Genomic DNA, 6776 nt, shown 5'->3' with positions numbered 1-6776 from the left:
TATCTTTGAAACTCATCCTTTGCTTATCTTAAAAATGAAGGGCACTCATACAGATTATCACAAAATAAAAGGCAAGTTTTTAAGGGTTGAATATTAATTTTGACTCATATTCTAACCTATCTGTTGCTTTTCAATAGTAATATCTGATGAGCAATTCTCAATGAAGTAACTACTATAAAAACAACTTTTATAAACTTTACTTGTATGTTATATATAGGCAGTAGAAGCATAAACAAGCAAAAATGTAGTTTAAGTCATTGTCCAATTCTTGGAGATTTCACGAGCTTTAGACAATGTTCAGCATCGTGTACAATGTACCAGATAATAATAGATTAGGTACAGGATAATATCAGATTAGAGTAAATATCCATTTATTGTTTCTCATCTCATCTCCCAGCAATAAGCCATGTAAGGCAGAGCCAAGTCCTGTGTCTGCACGGTACCTGCATGGGGGGGGTTGTCCTCTCTCCCCTAGGTTCATGATTAAGCCTCCTGGATACAGCAGTGACATAAACTGTGCACACAACCATCTGTTGTGGTTGTACAACTGCAAAGTAGCATTTTAGTTTTGTCTAATGAAATCTGTCTCATTTCTCTCAGCAAAACAGAGATGCAGTGCAGCGTTGATACTGGGAAGGACTCAGGGAGTCCTGGCCAGAAGAGGATAGGAAGGCAGGGACAGATCAGAGTCCGGTGCATGTCCTCATCCAAAATCAGGATATCAGTTAAGGGTTTCTAAGACAAAAGGCAATCCCAAGAGTCTTCTGCCACAGACTGCATTTTGTGCTAGAATTTGTGTGGGTAGAGTCTGCAATGAACCTTCTATACAGAGTAGCGTGTGTGCAAAACAATTAGAATGTGCTGCTGTTATTGAGCAGGACCAAATCAGCTGCTCTGTTCAAAGCTAGGCTATTTCCCAGATATGTGACATTTACTGTGTGTCCACTGCAGAGCTGCCCTGTGCCCATGGCAGTCACTTACACGTGCAGATACTCAGCATGGTTGGAGCTGTCTACTGCCATGACTGGGCTGCCAGATGTCCTGGTGTCTCATTCAGCTTACAGCAAAGAGGACTTGTTTGGAAAAGCTTCATCCAGAAGCTCCCCTCCCCTTCTGCCACCTGTCCTCAACTGTTCCCAGTCCAGTCATGAGTCTGCCTCTAAAGTACTTTTTTGGTTCTTGAATGTTAAAGGATTATTCAATTCAACCTTTCCATCTAGCTCCAGCTTACAAATCTATGATCTGACTTATTTCCTATTTCAGAAGTGTCTTTCAGCTCTAATTTCCACAGTTACTTCTGTGAAAAAGCAAGCCACTTGCCAAGTCCTGGTTTCCACCAGGGATATTTTCACACAATCTTAGCTCCGTATGAGACCTAAGCTTGCAGTCAAAATTCTATGTTTGAGTATATGAACATTTCGAGTAGTTAAGATTCTTGGGCCAGGACCTGAACTCAGCCACTCAGATTAATTAGTCCCATAGGCTGTTCTTCCTCTTAAGAAGAACAGCATGGAAGAAAGTCCGATACTGAAAACATGGAAGCACTTTTCATGGAAATACAGTTACTGTTTTAAACAAGTCTTTTATCATTTCTGCATAACAACATCACTTATTACAGCTAACTATTGAAAAACAAACAAACAAAAGCCATTTTCATTTGATTTCATGCTCTTGCTCTGTAATTTTGTCATCCAAAATTCAGGAAGAAAACTCTCTAACTCCAGTGCAGTGAATTACTACATGACATTTGTGATGTTTCATTTCCCATTAGAAGCTGAAAATATATAAAGAAAGGTGAAGAAATTCAAGAGGCTACAAAAGAGCATGAGTCTCCTTTCTGGCTTATACACAGGCTGGAAGATGCAAAGAACGATCATTACTAGCCAGAGCTTTGTTAGACATGAAAAATAGCATCTGGAAGCAATGCTTGTCTTTTCCTCAGCAAAAGAAAACTGCCAGTACCACAGCTTCTTCCAACACCACTTTGAGTACCTAGAGTCCAACCCAAAGCTTCTCCACCTGCAGAGTCCTCCAGCAAACTCCAATCCCAGCACAACTCCACTTCTGCCCTACATGGGCTCAGTCAGCAGCTGTGTCTTCCCTAGGATAGAAGTCTGACAGCCCAATTTGTTTTTCCTGGGCATGTTTATCTCACTTAACCCCCTAATTTTCTCTATAGAATGGAGGTTAGTCATGTTAACTCACAATTAAACAAGGAGTTACTAATCCCAAAAGAAAACTCTTTGAATAACTCTTTCCTCTCCTGTGTTCCAACAACCACTTTTGCCTGACAATATATCCATGATCTGTCGCATTTTAGCAACTATTTACTGTGGTTCCACTTAAATTTTCTATCCCCTCATTTTTATCACTGAAAATTATTTAAAGTTAGAAATAGAGTCATGAAGCAAACATGCATGCCAATGCCACAGAGTTCTTCAGGGCAGGCATTCCACCCAAGTACTGTTGTTTCTTATTTTGTGTGTGACAAGGACTTCACGTGTAATTACAGCTGATGGTGTGAAACTTAGAAAACTACAGATTCTGCGCTTAGATTTTAGATGATTCTGGCTGCTTTGCTCACCTGCTGTACAAGGGTATTTTTGCCCTGACTGCGGTTGTCCCACTCACATCTGGGTGTCACACTCTAGACTAAGTTCTCTGAGATGCACAGTCTGTGCCATTCTGCATCTAAGCTAATTACAGTGGCAGAAGCTAGGCTTGACCCAGCACTCTGCATGTTTTGCCTTTCCCAGGTGAGAAAAACAGCTGACCTTCTCCAAAGCTGGTGCAGAAGCCCAGCACATGACCCTGTGGAAGGTGTAGGAGCTGGGGCCATGAGACAGGCACAAGCCAGGGGTGCAGGCCTGCAGCTGCGAGTTGTTAACGGGCCTTCCAGTGCATCCCTCCACAGATCTCTATCGCTGTAAGCTGCCTCACCAAGATGCGAACGTACAAGCAGAGACAAATTAACTGACACTGGCTTTTGTGCTAGCGCCAGAAATGTGTTCTGCAAGAACAGAAGCTGCTGAAGAAGCTGAAGTGGAAGTAGAAGTGGAAGAAGTTAATGGTGTTAATGTGTGCAGAATCTGAAGCAGCTAAGTGGTTGGCAATCCAGGAAGCTGCTCACTTCCGAATGGTATTGGGCAAAAGACAGAGATATCAGAGGAGCAAGGGTCTCAAGTGGCAAGTTCACTGAAGCAGAGAGGAAAAATTCAGATAGGTTGTTTATGCCGTTTCAGTCTTATTGTTCTGTCAAGAAAAAGACCTTTCATACAAAGAAGTGCTTTCTATGAGAGAAATCAGGAACCCACAGAGGCAGCTCTGTACGTGAGTAACCCAGTTATACATATTTCACTGGTAAATGTGACATGATGGTGACTAAGAACACAAGAGGATGAGACTCAAAAGGAATACAGAAGAGAAGAAATTACAGAAATATTCAGTAACATCAGTGATATACATATGAAGCAGAAAGGTATTAACAAGCAAGATCCTCCTGGATAACATGCTTGATCACATGAGGAATGAGCATGTGATCCAAGACTGCCAGTACAGCTTCACCAGGGGAAGGTCATGCTTAACCAATCTGGTGGCCTTCTATGATGGAGTGACGGCATTGGTGGACAAGGGGAAAGTGACCGATGTCATTTACCTGGACTTGAGCAAGGCCTTTGACATGGTCCCCTGCCACATCATTATCTCCAAGTTGGAGGGATGTGGATTTGATGGGTGGACCACTCAATGGATAAGAAATTGGTTAAAAGGCCACAGGCAGAGGGTGGTGATTATGGTTCCAGGTGGAGGCCAGTAACAAGCAGCGTCCCCCAGGGGTCTGTCTTGGGACCGGTGCTCTTTAACATCTTTGTCAGTGACATTGATGACAGAATTGAGTGCATCCTCAGCAAGTTTGCTGACAACACCAAGCTGAGTGGTGCAGTTGACACCAAGCTGAGCGGTGGAAGGAAGGGATGCCATTCAGAGGGACCTCGACAGACTTGAAAGATGGGCCCGGGTGAACCTAATGAGGTTCAACACAGCAAAGTGCAGTTTGCACTTGGGCCAGAGGAATCCCATTTATAGACTGGAAAGAGCAATCCTAGAGAGCAGCCCTGCAGAGAAGTACCTGGGGGTCCTGATAGATGAAAAGCTTAACACGAGCCAGCAGTGTGCTCTTGCAGCTTGGAAAGCAAATAGTATCCTGGACTCCATCAGAAGAGGGGTGGCCAGCAGGGATAGGGAGGTGATTGTCCCCCTCTACTCTGTTCTTGTGAGGTCCCATCTGGAGTATTGTGTCCAGGTCTGGAGTCCCCAGTACAAGAAAGACAGGGAGCTCTTGGAGAGGGTCCAGAGGAGAGCCACAAAGATGATCAGGGGGCTGCAGCACCTCCTCTACGAAGACAAGCTGAGGGAGCTGGGCTTGTTCAGCCTGGAGAAAAGAAGACTGAGATGTGACCTCATTGCAACCTTTCAGTATCTAAAGGGAGCCTGCAAGCAGGAGGGGAATCAACTCTTTGAAAGGGTAGATAACTGCAGGACAAGGGGAAGTGGTTTTAAGTTGAGGGAGGGAAGATTTAGGTTGGATGTCAGGGGGAAGTTCTTTACAGAGAGAGTGGTGAGGTGCTGGAACAGGCTGCTCAGAGAGGTTGTGGATGCCCCATCCCTAGACATGTTCAAGGCGAGGTTGGATGGGGCCCTGGGCAGCCTGGTCTGGTATTAAATGGGGAGGTTGGTGGCCCTGCATGTGGCAGAGGGGTTGAGATTCATGATCCTTGAGGTCCCTTCCAATCCTGGCCATTCTGTGATTCTGTGAAGAAAGTATTTACAAACAAAATGCATCGGCATGCCAGCAGACATTCCAGCTTAGAAACAGAAGCATACAGCAAAGATATTACAGAGTATTTTTTACAGATGTGTATTACATCAGGCAGGAAAGGAATGTGTAGCGCTATAGACATAGTGACACAATGCAAAGCATCTTAACAAACATCCCTCACTGACAAACAGAAACAGCTCAAGTCCAAAGGCACACAACTGAAGAACATCTCCAAAAAAAGTAATGCAACAGCAGTGAAATATGTTCCCTTTGCCTACTATACAAGCTACAAACTGCATTTTGGTACAGCACACACAAATACATGAACAAATCCAGAAAAAAAAAAAAAAAAAAGAAAATCTTGTGACTTTTAAAATGGATGCTGCACTGCAAATAAGCTCTTGAGAAAGAAGGCAGAGTTTGTACCATACCATGAGATTATTTTGGGAAATGTGATTAACAGGATCTACAACACAGCAGGCACAGAAAGAAAATATGAACAGCACCTCTGTGCATGAGGACTTACCTGCAAACATGGCACATGAAGACTGACACATTTACCGAAAATTCTACCAGGAAAAGAATGTAAAAGGACATCTCGCAGCTGAGGGGGAAAAAAGGAAAAAAAAAAAAAAAAAAAAAGTTGTGTAAAAAGAAAGGGTATCAATATTAAGAATAATAATTAGTCACAGCATTTCTGAATGCCATCTATTTTCTGAGGAATGCATAATATAGGGGGGGAGTTGGTACATAGTCATGTACCTTCCAGCATAGGAAGGTGTTATTTGGCTAACTTTATTTAGCTAAGTTAGTTTGAATGCTTATGACTATAGGCAGGTATCACCAGCTGATCACAACTCCTCAGTGATAATTTAGTTAGTAAATTAATTAATAAAGAAGGCAAAACCGAAGCACAACTAAGGCACATGTCACGCAACCAGTTTTAGAAGAGATGAATCATACTCCATGAATGCTTTTTCTCTCCATGAGGGGATTCTGGACACTGGTAGACAATTAGACCATGAACGCCTTCTATTAGGGAATATTAATGTCACACACAGCACAAAAAAACACTGCTTTCCAATTATGTGCCGTATCTGTTGATCAGACTTACTGAGCATAATGTATGTGTTCTAAAGCCTTGCTTGTACCACTTGTTTAGTTTGAATCTTCTTTTGCTGTGAGCAGTTTGACAACATGTTAAGATAGAATCAGCGACACTAAGTACCATGAATTGGCGTCATCACAATGAGTATGGAAAAACATATGTAACAACTGACCTCCAAACTGACCTCCATATATGTAAATACTGACCTCCAAAAGTAGTATGGCTGCAATCAAACTGCGCAGCGGGAGCGGTCTCCAGCCTTGCCCTGAAATCGGTTGGTTAGCACATGGTAGAAGATGCTGGTGACAGGCTAGCAGTTAGGTAGCGTGAGTGAGTTTCAGTGCTAGGAGGGTTCCCAAGCTCTACCTAATCAACAGTTTTGGAAGTAGCCAGTGCAATCACTCTAATAGCAAGGACAGGATCTGTTTTCTATTTCCTAAACTTGAGCCTATGTTTCCATTGGGATGTTATTTCTGAGCAGCTTCTGATGCTTGAGGATTTCCTGCAAGCCAAGTGCCTCTATGCAGGGTCCCAGGCTGGAGTGGTGACAAGACATGGGTACCTTTGAGAGGAATTAACAAAGCCCCAGAAACAAAGTATTTTGATTCAGGTTTGGATGAATATGTGCATTTTTTCCCTTGTGGGTGTTTGTGTCTGCGGGGTAGGAAAGAGTTAACTACTTATGCAAAATGAAATTGTAGGGAAAAACAAGTTGGTAATCTTGTGTTTTCCCGAAAACTTCCCACTGAATTTCAGCTATTTGCTTTCAATTACCAGTCCCTCCCCCTCAAAAAAAAAAAAAAAAAAAAAAAAAAAAAAATTGCTTAAATCTCTGCCCTTCACAAATGAATC

The sequence above is a fragment of the Meleagris gallopavo genome, chromosome 1 (genome assembly GCF_905368555.1).
Source record: "Meleagris gallopavo chromosome 1, MGAL_WU_HG_1.1, whole genome shotgun sequence".
In the NCBI taxonomy this organism is placed as follows: domain Eukaryota; kingdom Metazoa; phylum Chordata; class Aves; order Galliformes; family Phasianidae; genus Meleagris; species Meleagris gallopavo.
The sequence above is the reverse complement of the archived record's forward strand: the minus strand, read 5'-3'. Positions refer to the sequence as shown.